This window comes from Ochotona curzoniae, unplaced genomic scaffold, assembly GCF_017591425.1.
Source record: "Ochotona curzoniae isolate NIBS_2020 unplaced genomic scaffold, NIBS_Ocur_1.0 scaffold_4506, whole genome shotgun sequence".
Classification (NCBI taxonomy): domain Eukaryota; kingdom Metazoa; phylum Chordata; class Mammalia; order Lagomorpha; family Ochotonidae; genus Ochotona; species Ochotona curzoniae.
In genome coordinates this window covers 29661900-29674544 of record NW_024467119.1, presented here as the reverse complement: position 1 = coordinate 29674544, position 12645 = coordinate 29661900, and the positions used below count along the sequence as shown (strand labels likewise).

General features: G+C 43.3%; 1 protein-coding gene across 1 annotated transcript in view; it reads left to right on the top strand.

The window, feature by feature from the left end:
* Positions 1–9914: 9914 nt before the first annotated feature.
* ABCG2 (ATP binding cassette subfamily G member 2 (Junior blood group)) overlaps positions 9915–12645 on the top strand; it is a 113133-nt gene continuing 110402 nt past the window's right edge. The window contains exons 1-2 of the mRNA XM_040967295.1: positions 9915–9991; positions 10156–10466. The gene's annotated coding sequence lies outside the window, so the exon portion shown is untranslated. The remainder of the gene's footprint in view (positions 9992–10155; positions 10467–12645) is intronic.

The following is a 12645-nucleotide window of genomic DNA, read 5'->3' as shown; positions in this document are numbered from 1 at the left end:
GAATGTATTCTCATTAAATCTCTCTTACTGGGGAAATAGGTGCTAGGTGCTTTTAATAACTAAGTCAAGAGAAGTAGTTAATGCTGTGAAGGAGGCCATCTCATCTCTTTTGGTAGCTCCTTATATGATAATTAGTTATGCCTTTGTAAAATACAAGTTGGGACAAAGATGACTCACAATCTGGTTCCGAGACTTATTTGAAGAAAACCAAAACCTAAAAGCAGTGAGGTGTGAACGGGTCTAACTTGTTGCCTGAGAAGGCAGAGAGGGTAGATGAATGGATCTCTCACCAGCAATGCTCCTCTGCATGTTTTGTCTCACTACCCACAGCAAAGATGGGCAGCCTTTGTAAATCTTTTTATAGAGGAGCCAGAGCCTTGGAGGAGCTAACAGTGGCAAAGATAGAATCCAACCCAGACCTCTTTCATTAGCGGAAGCTAAATCATTACAGTGCTAACATTATCTAGTAGTATCCACCTGCAAAATGCTCTCTGAGGGATGTGAAAAACAAGGTGTGACCCAGAGGTTCTTGTTCAGTGGTTGTATCAGCAAGTTAGAGGAGGTGACTGAGTGTAAGGTACGCATGGTAAGGGTAATTTATGCCCATGCCAAGTGAATAAAATGGGGACATATGTGAATGAATGGGCAGAGTTGTTGTTAATTTTCTTATTTTTATTTGAAAGGTAGAGTTAGAGAGAGACCTTCCATCCACTGGTTCACTCCCCAAATAACTACATCAGCCAGAGTTGAGCTCATTCAAATCCAGGAGCCAGGAGCTTCCTCCAGGTATTCCACATGTGCACAAGGGCCCAAGAACTTGAGCCATCCTCTGCTGCTTTTCCAAGTCATAAGCAAGGAACTGGTTTGTAAGTGGAGCAGCTGGGACATGAACCTAGACCCATATGGAACACTGGCACCACAGGTGAAGGCTTGGTCTGATATACCACATTGTTAGTCCAAGAATTATTACCTTAAACATCACAGTATTTATTTGAAAGGCAGAGCGACAGAGAAACAGAGACATACATATGAAGATCCCCCATCCAATCTACACCTGCAAATGCCAGGTCTCCCTGGTGGGTAGCAGGAACCCAGGTCCTTGGGGCATTGTCCTCTGCCTCCAAGGGGCATTTGTGGGTTGCTGGCTTGGCAGCATTGAAGGCACTAGATTCCAGGCACTCAGCTAATGGACGCAGGTGGCCCAAGGGGCAGCTTAGCCCAGCTGTGCACAAGGGACACCCCAGCAGAATAGGATTCAAAGGTGACTGTATACTGGCATTCAGTGGGTCAGTCTATCAACAATAATCATTGGGAACCCATTGTCCATTCCTGTAAAACACCACGGTGGATGCAGTAGAGTTTGGAAGAAATGTTTGTGTGTGTGTGTCTTTAGAGAAGCTTCATCAAGAAAATAAAAGATGAAACCAATTTCTACCTGAAAGAGGCATGTTCGGCTGTGTAAGTGACTTGACTGTTTTCAGGGAAGCTGGAGAGATCAGCCCAGCAACAAAGCCTCTGGTGTCACCAGCAGGACAAATCCAAGAGACTCCGTCATCTCTTAGGAGACAGGCAACCAGAGGCAAGACCAGTGACATTTGCTTCAGACAGCCTACTGCAAAGGTGACAAATCAGGATCCTCATAACAAAATGATTCGGAACTTCAAGAGTGCAAGTGCCGAGTACTAACCCAAGCATGGGCTCTCTGCTGTTTATGCCAGGACTTGCACAGCTACACCTGTCATATTTGACGAAGCTGACCCTAGTCACACAGAGCATATCCTCTGAGGGCACATCCTGCAAGTTAATGCAGAGCGCGGGAGGGGGGGGAGCAAAATAGAAACAAGCTAAGGACAGTGTTCTAGAGAAGTGTGAAGATGCTGAGAGAGTGCACACCCCATAGAAGTAACACTAAGGGCAGTAAGCCTCAATAAAGAGTGTAAAGAGTATAATGCAATAGTCCCTGGGCATCTTTACTTGTGATCTCATTTATCCCTTTCTAAAATATTGTAAGCTGAGAATTAGCACTCCCAGGTTAGGATATTGTTTCAGGTTAGGGTTTCCGGGAAGCAGAATTTGAGGTAGAGATGACAGCGCCAGGGTGGAAGATAGCTCAAGGCCTCGGGACCCTGCACTTACATGTGAAACCTAGAGGAAGCTTGGATCAACCCAGCTCTGGCCATTGCAGCCACCTGGGGAATAAACCCAGGGATGGAAGAGCTCTTTCTCCATCTCTGCTATTCTCTGTAACTCTGCCTTTCAAATAAAAATAAGTCGTTGAAAAGAAAGCAAAACATAAACCAAGAGTTGACAGGCTCTTTAGCTGCATAATAGGAACAACCGGGAGTGAAATGTTGCACTAAACTGGCCTGGCTGTCTCTGAAAGGCATGTGCAACAGCAAGTAGAAATGAGAGAAGAGACTTCCGAGAGAGGGCCAAGAGAAGTGCATGTGAGAGCCACCTCGGTCCCAGCAGAGCCTGAGTAAAAGGGCCAGTATGGTAGCATAGCACGCCAATCCTTCATGTGGAGCACCAACATCCCATATGGGCACCAGTTCATGTCCCGGCTGCTCCGCTTCCCACCCAGCTCCCTGGTTTATAGCCTGGGAAATAGCCAGTATATGAACTTGTGCCCATATGGAATCCCAGAGCTTGCGAGCAGAGGATTAGCCAATTGAGCCATCACACCAGCTCCTCAACGTCTTCACATGAAAAATGGGATTTCTACCCAAGTTTCTTTCCCCTCATTTTGTCTAATAAAGGGCAATGCCTCCCGTTCAGACCACCAAAGCAAAACCCTGTGAATCAACTTTCTTCTGCCTCTTCTGTTGTATCCTCATGACAACACTGTGATTTCCCAAACGATGGTCCCACCATCAGCTTCCTCCCTCTGCATTCTTCACTCGCTAATCAAAGCAAGCTTATGGATACATTCTGGTTGCATCTTTTAGATAAAACTCAAAAATCCAGAGCATTGCCCCTGCAGGGCCTGTCCCTGCCACCTCTCACGGTGTATCTCCTTCCACATCCAACCTCCTCAAGCCTGCCACAGTCAGTGAGCCATTTTTCTGTAACAGCCGCCCCCTACATTGAAGTTCAAAGTTCTTTCACTGTTCAGATGCTCTTTCCTCTGAGATGTTTGCTCTGAGACTCACAATCTAAGTCTCCCTTCTCAGGGGGGCAATTCCCCCAAATTCCTGGGAAGTAGAAGTCAAAATTTATTTGGGTACAAAACATTTTGACATCTAGGGATAGGAGAAATCTAAAAAATGTTCATGGAAATTGATATCGTGAAAACCTGTGTGGCTTTCAATTTTTTTTTTTTTTGCAAGAAAACACCTTTCCATTCCATCTTCGTGAACTTTGCAAAGGAATCTCATGGTTATTCCTGCCGTTCCTGATGCTTCCATCCCAACTCATTGGCCTACGTTTCCTTCTCTACCTTGACCTTTGGGCTTGGAATTTCAGGAATGGATTTTTTTTTTTTTTAAATAGAATCCTAACAGTGAGCACAGGATGGAGCACATAGTGGACATTCTTAAAAATGCATGGATGGACTGAAGAAGCCACATTGTTTAAAGTGGACAGGAACTCTATCTCATTCCTGGGCCTTCAAATAAAACCTTGAGAATTCACTCTTTCATAAAAGTTAATAATAAAAATATTAAAATCTTTATGTTACTTAAAGGATGATGCACCCAGATTTCTCCAGTTACAACCAAATCACGTGCATGGGCCAAATATCATTCTTTGGGATTTTACTCAGTTGTTTTTAGCAGGTTATGCTAGCATAGCTGAGAACACAGGACAACAGTGCTTGAAATAAGAAATAATGATAATATTGTGGGATGATTAAAATTTGACAGTCTTCTCAGGCCCTGCCAAATCTTCATACAGTGATATATCCGTGATAACAAACCTGTTCTTAAACTGAAGCATTCCCTTTTCAAACAAGTAGAAGGTTAAGCTATCTGTACTGTCAGCATCCTATATGAGCACTGGTTTGTGTCCCAGTTGCTCCATTTCTGATCCAGCTCCCTGCTAATGGCTTGGGAAGAGCAGCAGAAAATGGTTCAAATCACATGGGCCCACCTCCCACGTGGGAGATCCAGACGAAGCTCCTTTCTCCTGGTTTTTGCAAAGCCTAGCTCTGGACATTGTCACCATTTGGGAAGTGAACCCTCTCTCTCTTTCTCTCCCTCTAACTCTGCCTTTCAAACAAATAACTAAATCTTTGAAAAAAAAAGTCTTGATGATAGATATATAGAATAGAGAATGTAACTCTTAGTAAACAACTGTTAAAACTTTCAATTTTATTCTAGGATCTAGGCCTTGAAAAAAATTTGGAACCATTATTCCATATAATGAATTTGTAAAAATAGATGATCACAAATTTGTATGGGTTAATTCTAGAAACTTCCTAAGACTCCTTTAAAATTGATACTGAGTAGATAACAGATCAAATTGAGACACTATGGAAGACCCTCCAATAAATTTCAAGGGAATAATTTTTTTTAAATTGCCTGTTATTGATTCTTAGAGCATTGAAGAACAATCCAGACAGGAGTTTAGAGGTGTTCTGCCCTACCTTCCAGGTTGTTCAGCTGGAACTGGCTTCATTCCCACTCCTTTTCGCTTCTCCCCTTTTTCCCCCTTGTCACGGATTCTGACCAAAGCTTTGAAGGAGTCAAGGAAGCTGGCTAGCATTTTCCTTCTTCCTTGTCCCCAGGTTACACATTTACTCAAATAGGACTCAGGATGAAATTCCATCTACACTCTTGGGTTCACACATTTTCTTTGGATTAGGAAAAAGGAAGCATCCAGGAGTTCTTAAGCATGATTTTTCTTTTTGCCACGAAACTTCACTTTACACTGTGTCTCTTGTGAGAGACAAGGGTTCTTCATTGGCCTAGATGAAGAAATAGCTGGGGATTTGACCCAGGTTTCTAGGAATGATCAATCTCCTTTTAACTGTAAAAGAAATGTTCCAAAGTGAGCTGGATGCACAGGTGGTGAGTGGGCCTACGTGTATGTGAGCTCTGTCTAATTTAGCTTTGGGTAGGAGCGTTCCCACAGAAGCCTGCAAGAGTTTCTCAGTACTTGTTTGCAACATTTTGTTTGTGTGATGGGTGGTGATGTTTGATTTACAGACATTGACTTTTGGGAATATGCAAACAATACTAGAATATACTTTGGTGAAGACTTATGACTAGACTATGAAGTTCATCAAGAACTAGTTTACCTGGCACAATTCTAGGAACAGAGGATAAATCAAGGAACAAAGTCAATAAAGTTTCATGACCTTAAGAACATACACTCTAGGGGAAGAAGAAAAGTAGACAAAGCAAATACCAAAATTATGTGAGAAGGTAAGTAATACTGCTACCAAGCACACGGGGAGGTAGATCAGGAGTGCTAGTGAATAGAATTGCAACTGTAAGCTGCGGAGGAAGGAAGAATGGAGAAGTTTCTATTTGAAGCTTGAAAGAAAGAGAAAAAGAACAGAAAAAATGAGTAAAGGGAAAAAGAAAGAAAGAAAGAGGTGGAGAAATAAGTGGCATTGATGTATGAGGGAAGAGCACCCAAGCTGGGGAACAGCCAGTGTGGAGGTGTCATATGGGTTAATGTGCATGTGTTTCAGGCACAGCAAGACAGATCTCACTGGACTGCAATTCGGTGAGGGAGAAATAGCAGAGAAGTGCTTGACTTGTACTCTAAGAGAAACAGAGAAACTCCTGAATGTGTGCTCAGAAGTCTAAGCCAGGGCTGGCCAGTGGCACAGCGGTGGAGATGGGATAGGGCTAAGTCATCTCTTCTAATGCTGGCTTCTCACATGTGCTGCTCTGTTTCCAACCCAACTCCCTGTTAGTGCACCTGGGAAAGCTGTGGAAGACAACCCAAGTGCTTGAGCCCTACCACTCACGTGGTAGATGAAATTTCAAGCTACTGTCTTCAGCTTGGCCCAGGCCCAGCTGTTACAGCCGTCCGAGAGTGACCAGTAGATGGAAACTCTGTTTCTCTGTCTTTCCCACTTTCTCTCTTGCCATGTGTAATTTTGCCTTCTAAACAAATAAAATAAATCTTAAGAAAGAACATCTTCTGGCATAGGAGATGTTTATTTGCATTCCTAGTTCTGAAAGGCATATTATTTCCCATTAGTTGCTGCCATTTGGGGATGTGTCTTTGCCAAGATTTTTCCTGGTGACTGTGTACTTAAACAAATACAAGCAGAAACACAATTTTGTGTCGTGATGGTGTATGTATGTCTTTTGGCATGCCTACCTTGACATAAATGAGTTTTATATGCTGTATTAATGAGCAACTTGCTTTTTATAATAACTCTGTCCAGAGATTTTTTTTCCTGGTCAATACAGCACAGATATTTCTATCTCATTCTCCTTAACTGTTGCATAATATTTATTGGGTACATTCTTTCTACTTTACTTAACCACATGTGGTATCACCATATGTGTGTTTTGGTTTCCATCCACAGCTCCTGACTCATATCTCCCACTGACCTTATTATTTCCTGAGAACAATGAAGTACAGGTGTTTGGCCTTTTGTCCTGGGTCCCTCAAGCAGTTTTGGAACAGATTTAGAGTGATAAAGGTATAAGATGGCCTTTTACTATAATACCAGGACATCTGAGGTGCCAAAAACAGATCTCAGAAAGCTCTCATTTTCCTTGTTCCTTTCCCCCTCCATCCAGCACCACCCCAAGACAGGCCATGGAAACTATTACTCTTCCATAAGGTAGGTTATGGAAACTTAAAATATCTCCTACTGTTTAGCCAGCTCTCCTGTCTTGGAGTTGGCCTGTAAAGCAATTCCCTGACCTATTCTGTTTTAGCATGGCATTGCTCCCTGCCCTACCCCACACCTGGGAGAAAGGAATGATGTCCAGAGTGGCCAAGAAGTTTCTGAACAGAGAGTGACAGAGTGGCTGCTCCACTCAGTCTATCAATCAGTGCTAGATGATGCTCTTTCAAAAAAAAAAGGTAATTGGTGACACAGTGGCTTAAACCACTGCCTTCAATGTCAGTATTCCATGTGGGCACCAGTTAGAATTCCAGCTGCTTTACTTCTCCTCCAGCTTCCTGCTGTTGCCCCTGGGAAAGCAGCAGCAGATGATTCAAGTGCTTGGACCCCTAGCACTAACTTGGGGAACCCTGGTGGAGGAGCAGATTCCTGGCTTTGATCTGGCCCAGCTCTGGGCGTTGCATTTGGGGTGTGAAGTAGTGATGGAAGGTTTCTCTCTCTCTCTCTCTCTCTCTCTCTGTAACTCTGATTTTAAAATAAGTAAATATTAAAATTTTAATTAATTTATTTGAAGGGTAAAGCAACAGGGAGAGATGGGGAGTGGGAAGACAGAGAGAATGATCTTCCATCCCACCTATTCACCCAGGCCTAAGCTCAGAACTCTATCCACATGTGGCAGTGACTGACATGCTTGGATTGTTGCCTGCTGCCTCCCAGTGTGTACAGTAACAGGAAGCTGGATCATCAGCAGAGCAGGGATTTGAACCCAGGCACTCTGAGATGGAATGCAAGCTTCCTAACTGTTGAGCCAAACTTCTGCCCTAGATTTTGTCCTTCTAATTCAAGCACATTCCTATTCAGTTGTCCAAGCTTCAATCATAACTATGAAGTGCAGTGTCTATAAAACCCCAAAAACAAAGGGTGCAGAGGGCTTCCCTATGTCAGACACATGGGGATCCCCAGGAAATGGCTCCCAGGCAGCTCCACAGCCCTTCCTCAAATCTCACCCCACACACTGCTTCATTTGTATTCATGCCAAAGTTTTCGAAACCAACTGGTATACTCAAGTGTTTCCCTGCATTCCGTGAGCCTCATGAGCAAATTCATCAAACCTGAACAAGGAGGTATGGGAATGCCAATTTCCAGCCAGTCATTGAGAAGCACAGGACAGACACATTGTGGGGCTCCTGACTGGCATCTAAAGGTGCGCAGTCAGAATCGGAAACTAAGCCCTCCACCTGTGAGATCTGATGCTAGTGCTGGGTATCTGATCTGATACAGCAGATGTGGCTGCATCATGAATTACTTGCCGGGTTCGTAGACAGGATCTGTATTGTGAACATGGAGTGGGAAAAAGTGAGTCTGTGTTTGGATCATTTTCCCCCTCTTTGGTCCATCTTCAGATATGCCCTTATTAGTAAACATATTGGTTCTACTTTATTTCCTCCCTTTATTTCCCTCTACTTTAATTCTTTAGCAGTGGATACTGCTAAAGAAAGAACTTACCCAGCATTTATTGTTCTGGAATCAATGGAATCATGAGAACTTGAGCCCAGTGACTCTGAGCTTGGCATTATGCATTAGTCTACAACCATAACCCATAAGGCTCCATGGGGCTGGCATTGTAGTGTAACAAGTTAAGCTACCACCTGAAACACCAGCCTCTCATATGGCACCCATTAGAGTCCCTGTTGTTCCACTTCCAATTCAGCTCCCTGTTGATATGCCTGGGAGAATAGCAGAGGATAGCCCAAGTCCTTAGGCCACTGCACTCATATAGGAGACCAGAAGAAGCTTTGGATAAACCCAGCATCAGCTATGGTGGCCATTTGGGAAATGACTGAGCAGATGGAAGATCTCTATCTCTCCTTTCTCTGTAACATTGCCTTTTAAATAAAAATAAGGTCTTTTTGAATATGTATATATAAAACTGTGATATCCATGTTTTATTTGATAGAGCAAACATCTTAAAATTTCTGGGGAGTGGCATTGTTGCATAGCAAGTTCAGTTGCTGCTGGTGATGCCAGCATCCCATATTAGAGCATCTGTATGAGTGCCAACTGCTCTGCTTTCAATCTTGCTTCTGGCTAATGAGCCTGGGAAAGCAATGAATGATGACTCAACTACTTGGAACTCTGTCACCCGCATGCAAGACCTGGATAGAGTTCTAGGTTCCTAACTTTAGAGAGCAAATCAGTAGGTGTAAGTTCTCTCTCTCTAACTTTCTTCCAAGCAAGTACAAAATTTTAAAAGAAGTTCAAATATACAGATGCAGAAATATTATTTCAAAGTTTATTCTGAACTTTTTTTAACTGATAGAATGAATAAGAATATTTCAAAGGGCAAATATTTGCCTGGTAAGATTAAGGTATACGTGTATTTGAAAGACTTTCTTGAAGTGTTCTTAACATTATGTATTTTCTCTGCAAGGATATTTAAAGTATAGCTACTACCAGGGGAGGTGAAGTGTCCCCTCACATTTAAAAATAATCCCCACATTTAAATTAGATCTGAAGGAGTCATTGTACAAGTGGTGACTTGATATCTGTTGATGAAATAATTTTAGAAAGAGCGGCACAAATTTATGAATGTAATTAATACCCCTTAGAATGGTTAAAGTGGCAATACAACAAACACCTACAAACACCTGAATGGAGTTTTTGACAGTCTCAATATTTCTGAACTTTTCAATAACTATTTCTTGACTACCCAGCTTGTCCTAGGAGCTGCCCAACAGAAGGGAAAATCAGGATGAAGACTTATAGAGTTTATGGTATGACAAATGCAGTAATCATTTCACGTGTCTTGCAATATCATGCAACAAACAGCTCGGCGAGAAATGGATTGTTGTTACTCTTTGATAGTGGGGGAAGGTGTGGATTTCACAACCTGTCAGATCATGTAAAAGTGGATTCAGAAGCCTCCAATAGCTGTTCTTTTTTCCATCCAACATCTATCAGGTTTTCAGAATATTAAGTGCCTCTTTAACACAGTCTTCACTTCCTATCATATTTGTGGCTTTGGAAAGAATCACACTAGACAGGCAGCACGTTCAAGTTCAGCTTTGCTCTCCCCCTTCACTCTTGGATGGGCCTCTGCAGTGAAACCTAACTCTGTTTTTACTTTGGTTTCATTCACTTCCTTTACAAAGCTGGGTCATCTTCCTGCCTTTTTTTTTTTTTTTCTGCTAGAACACAGGGCCTGTGAAAGTCGACCCCTGCACTCCCGGGCTGGTAAGAGACAGGAAGTTTACACAGAGTAAAACCGTTTGCTAGAATTCATTCAGAGCCGTCTGTTTCTAAAATAGTGGAGATGCTGCCGTCAGGCTCCTATCACACAAAGAGCGAGCAAGATTTACAAAAATCTCTTACACAAGTTTCTCCTTTTTGTTTTTCAGCCCCTGGCCATCGACACTTGAGACACTTGAAAAGGATCCTGAGCTGTTTAGAGGCGTTAGGACATCAGTGTGAATTCCAGGGATCCTGGAAGGCATGTGAGCAAGGACCAGCAGAGGACAAAGGAACTGTACAGCATCTGAGAGCTGATCATTTCCTTTTGGACATTTCCTGCTTGTTCTGAAAAGCCTTGACTGTCTCAGCGGCTGCAGGATCTACTCTGGGGGCTGGCGAGTTTCTTCCGGGAGCCAGAATCAAGCAACACTCCTGGAAGGTTTTTGTCTCCTTGAACAGGCATGGATCTTGGCTGAAGGTACTCCAGAACCCCTGAGGGTACAGACATCTGCGGGGAGGGCACTGCCCGAGCATCATATGCCTCAACGGAGGTGAGCTGGTCTGGTTTTGTATTTAGAAAGCTTCATACTGAGCAGAAAACCCCAATTCCTTTTTGATAGGTGCTTTCCCAAACGTGTCCCACATATGGTCCTTCAGCAGGCATGTTTGCCACACAGGGAGACCAGGTTGCAAAATGGGCCTTACATAACTCAGGATGCTCTGGGGTAGGCCTGAAATCTGTGCTCCTAGCAGTTCCTCTGGGAATTTCTCTTGCTGTGGTCTGTGGTCCATTTCTTGACTCATGAGAGCTTACACTCTGCAGCTTTTGGCTTTTCAAGGCAAGTTTGGGGATTGTCAATGGCATGGCAAATGGAGAAATGGAGAATGGGGATATCTAACTGAGCACCTGGTTTATGCTGGGTAGCTAAGAAGAAACTCCATGTCCCCAAGTGATGGAGTCTTCAAGTTTTGTGGTCCTAACTAGAAAGGCTAGGTTGTTCCAAGTAACAGAGGATGTGGGGGTGGGGGAGAGGGTGGATTTCCTTAGGTTAAATGGCTATTTTAAATAGAGCCAGACATCTCCTTGTAAGTTTAGTATTAGCTGCATAGATCATGCCTCAACTTGTGTGATCGCAGCTCATTTGAACTTTTTAGCTTCAACTGAAAAAATATAATGTTTGCTAGAAAAATAGCTGGTCTTGTCCTCTCAACCATTCTGCATCAAAGTCTCTGAGGCCTTTGGTTCTGTTAAGGTTTTAAACATCAGTCTGAGCAAGCAATACCATCAATACACAGGCGGGGTCTGAGAAGGTCTAAATGGAATGTGTTCCCCTATCCTCAATAAGACATGTGTGTCTGAAATTGTCACTGACCCAGGAGAGATGACTACAAGGGGGACATGTGCTCCTATTCTGTCTGTTACTGATGGGAACAGAAAGGAAAAGGGGAGTGCAGACCAGGAATGGATGAAAGACCCAGGTCAACAGACATAAAATATGCTGGCCTTGACATAGGAACTGCAAAGCTCATACATGGGCATTCCCGCAGGGCAGGGAGCTGGTATCTTCCTCAGTGGGGAAAATGGGAGAGGAGCTAAAGGGCTCCTTGTGTTATTCTACTCAACACATGGCATGTGAAGCCCACGATGAGCTGATCAACTCTTCCCAGACAGATGGGGTCCCAGAGTTCATGCAACATCCCCTTCTACAACGGGGTATGACCAGAGCAGTTTTGTAAAACAACTAATACACTCAACAAGCCAAATGCAAGCTATCTAGCTGTAAAAGCCTGTCCCAGAGCAGGCTACCTCAGGTTTCAATGTTTAGGGGCAGAAATTGGAAACAACAGATGAATCAAGAGATGTGCTCATTTCTTACTACCAATCTGCCAACTTGCTGACCCACTGTCAGGTTAGATGATCCCTTTCTTTCAAGCCCAGAACAAGTCTTCACTCTAGCTGCATAGCTTCCACAATCTACACAAAACAGAGTTCTCCTAAGTCACAAAATCCTGTTGACTGAGGAAACATAGGTGTGTATTCTACAGTTATGTTTTAAAGTGCAAAATGAAATTTGGTCAGCAGGCTGTCCTAGCCACTGTATGAAAGCATTGCCTCATAGGTACTCCTACTTGGTTTTCCACAACCATTCTGGCAATGGGTCGAGGAGATTGTTAGTTTAACCTTTTGATGAAGAAACCAAGGCTCCAGCAGTCTGCCAAGTGGCAAAGCAGGTTAGTGGCTGTGCCAGATGCCAACTCAGGCTTGTTTGCTTTGAGCACAGGTGGATCCTGTTCTCCTGCGGCAGCATCTTTGCAATATGGATGTGGCCCTGTATTGTTTTTGTTTTTTCTTTCAGAATTTAAAACCCTTGTATGAAAGCATCATACTGGCATTTCTTTTCTCAAAATTATTCCTGTGTCTGTCCTAAGTTTCCCCTCTATTAAGGCCATTACTCTCCAGAACAGATTATTTTAAAGTAATATGTCTCAAACATTCTCATCCTCAAAACTTGCTAAAATGCAGCTCCCGGAGCCCCAACTCCACGGAACCTGATTCAGTAGGTCAGTCCTGGGCCTGGAGATAGGCATTTCTAGTTCTAACCTAAGGGACCAGGATGCTATTACTCCAGAGCTACACTTAACAAGAGAGAGGACAC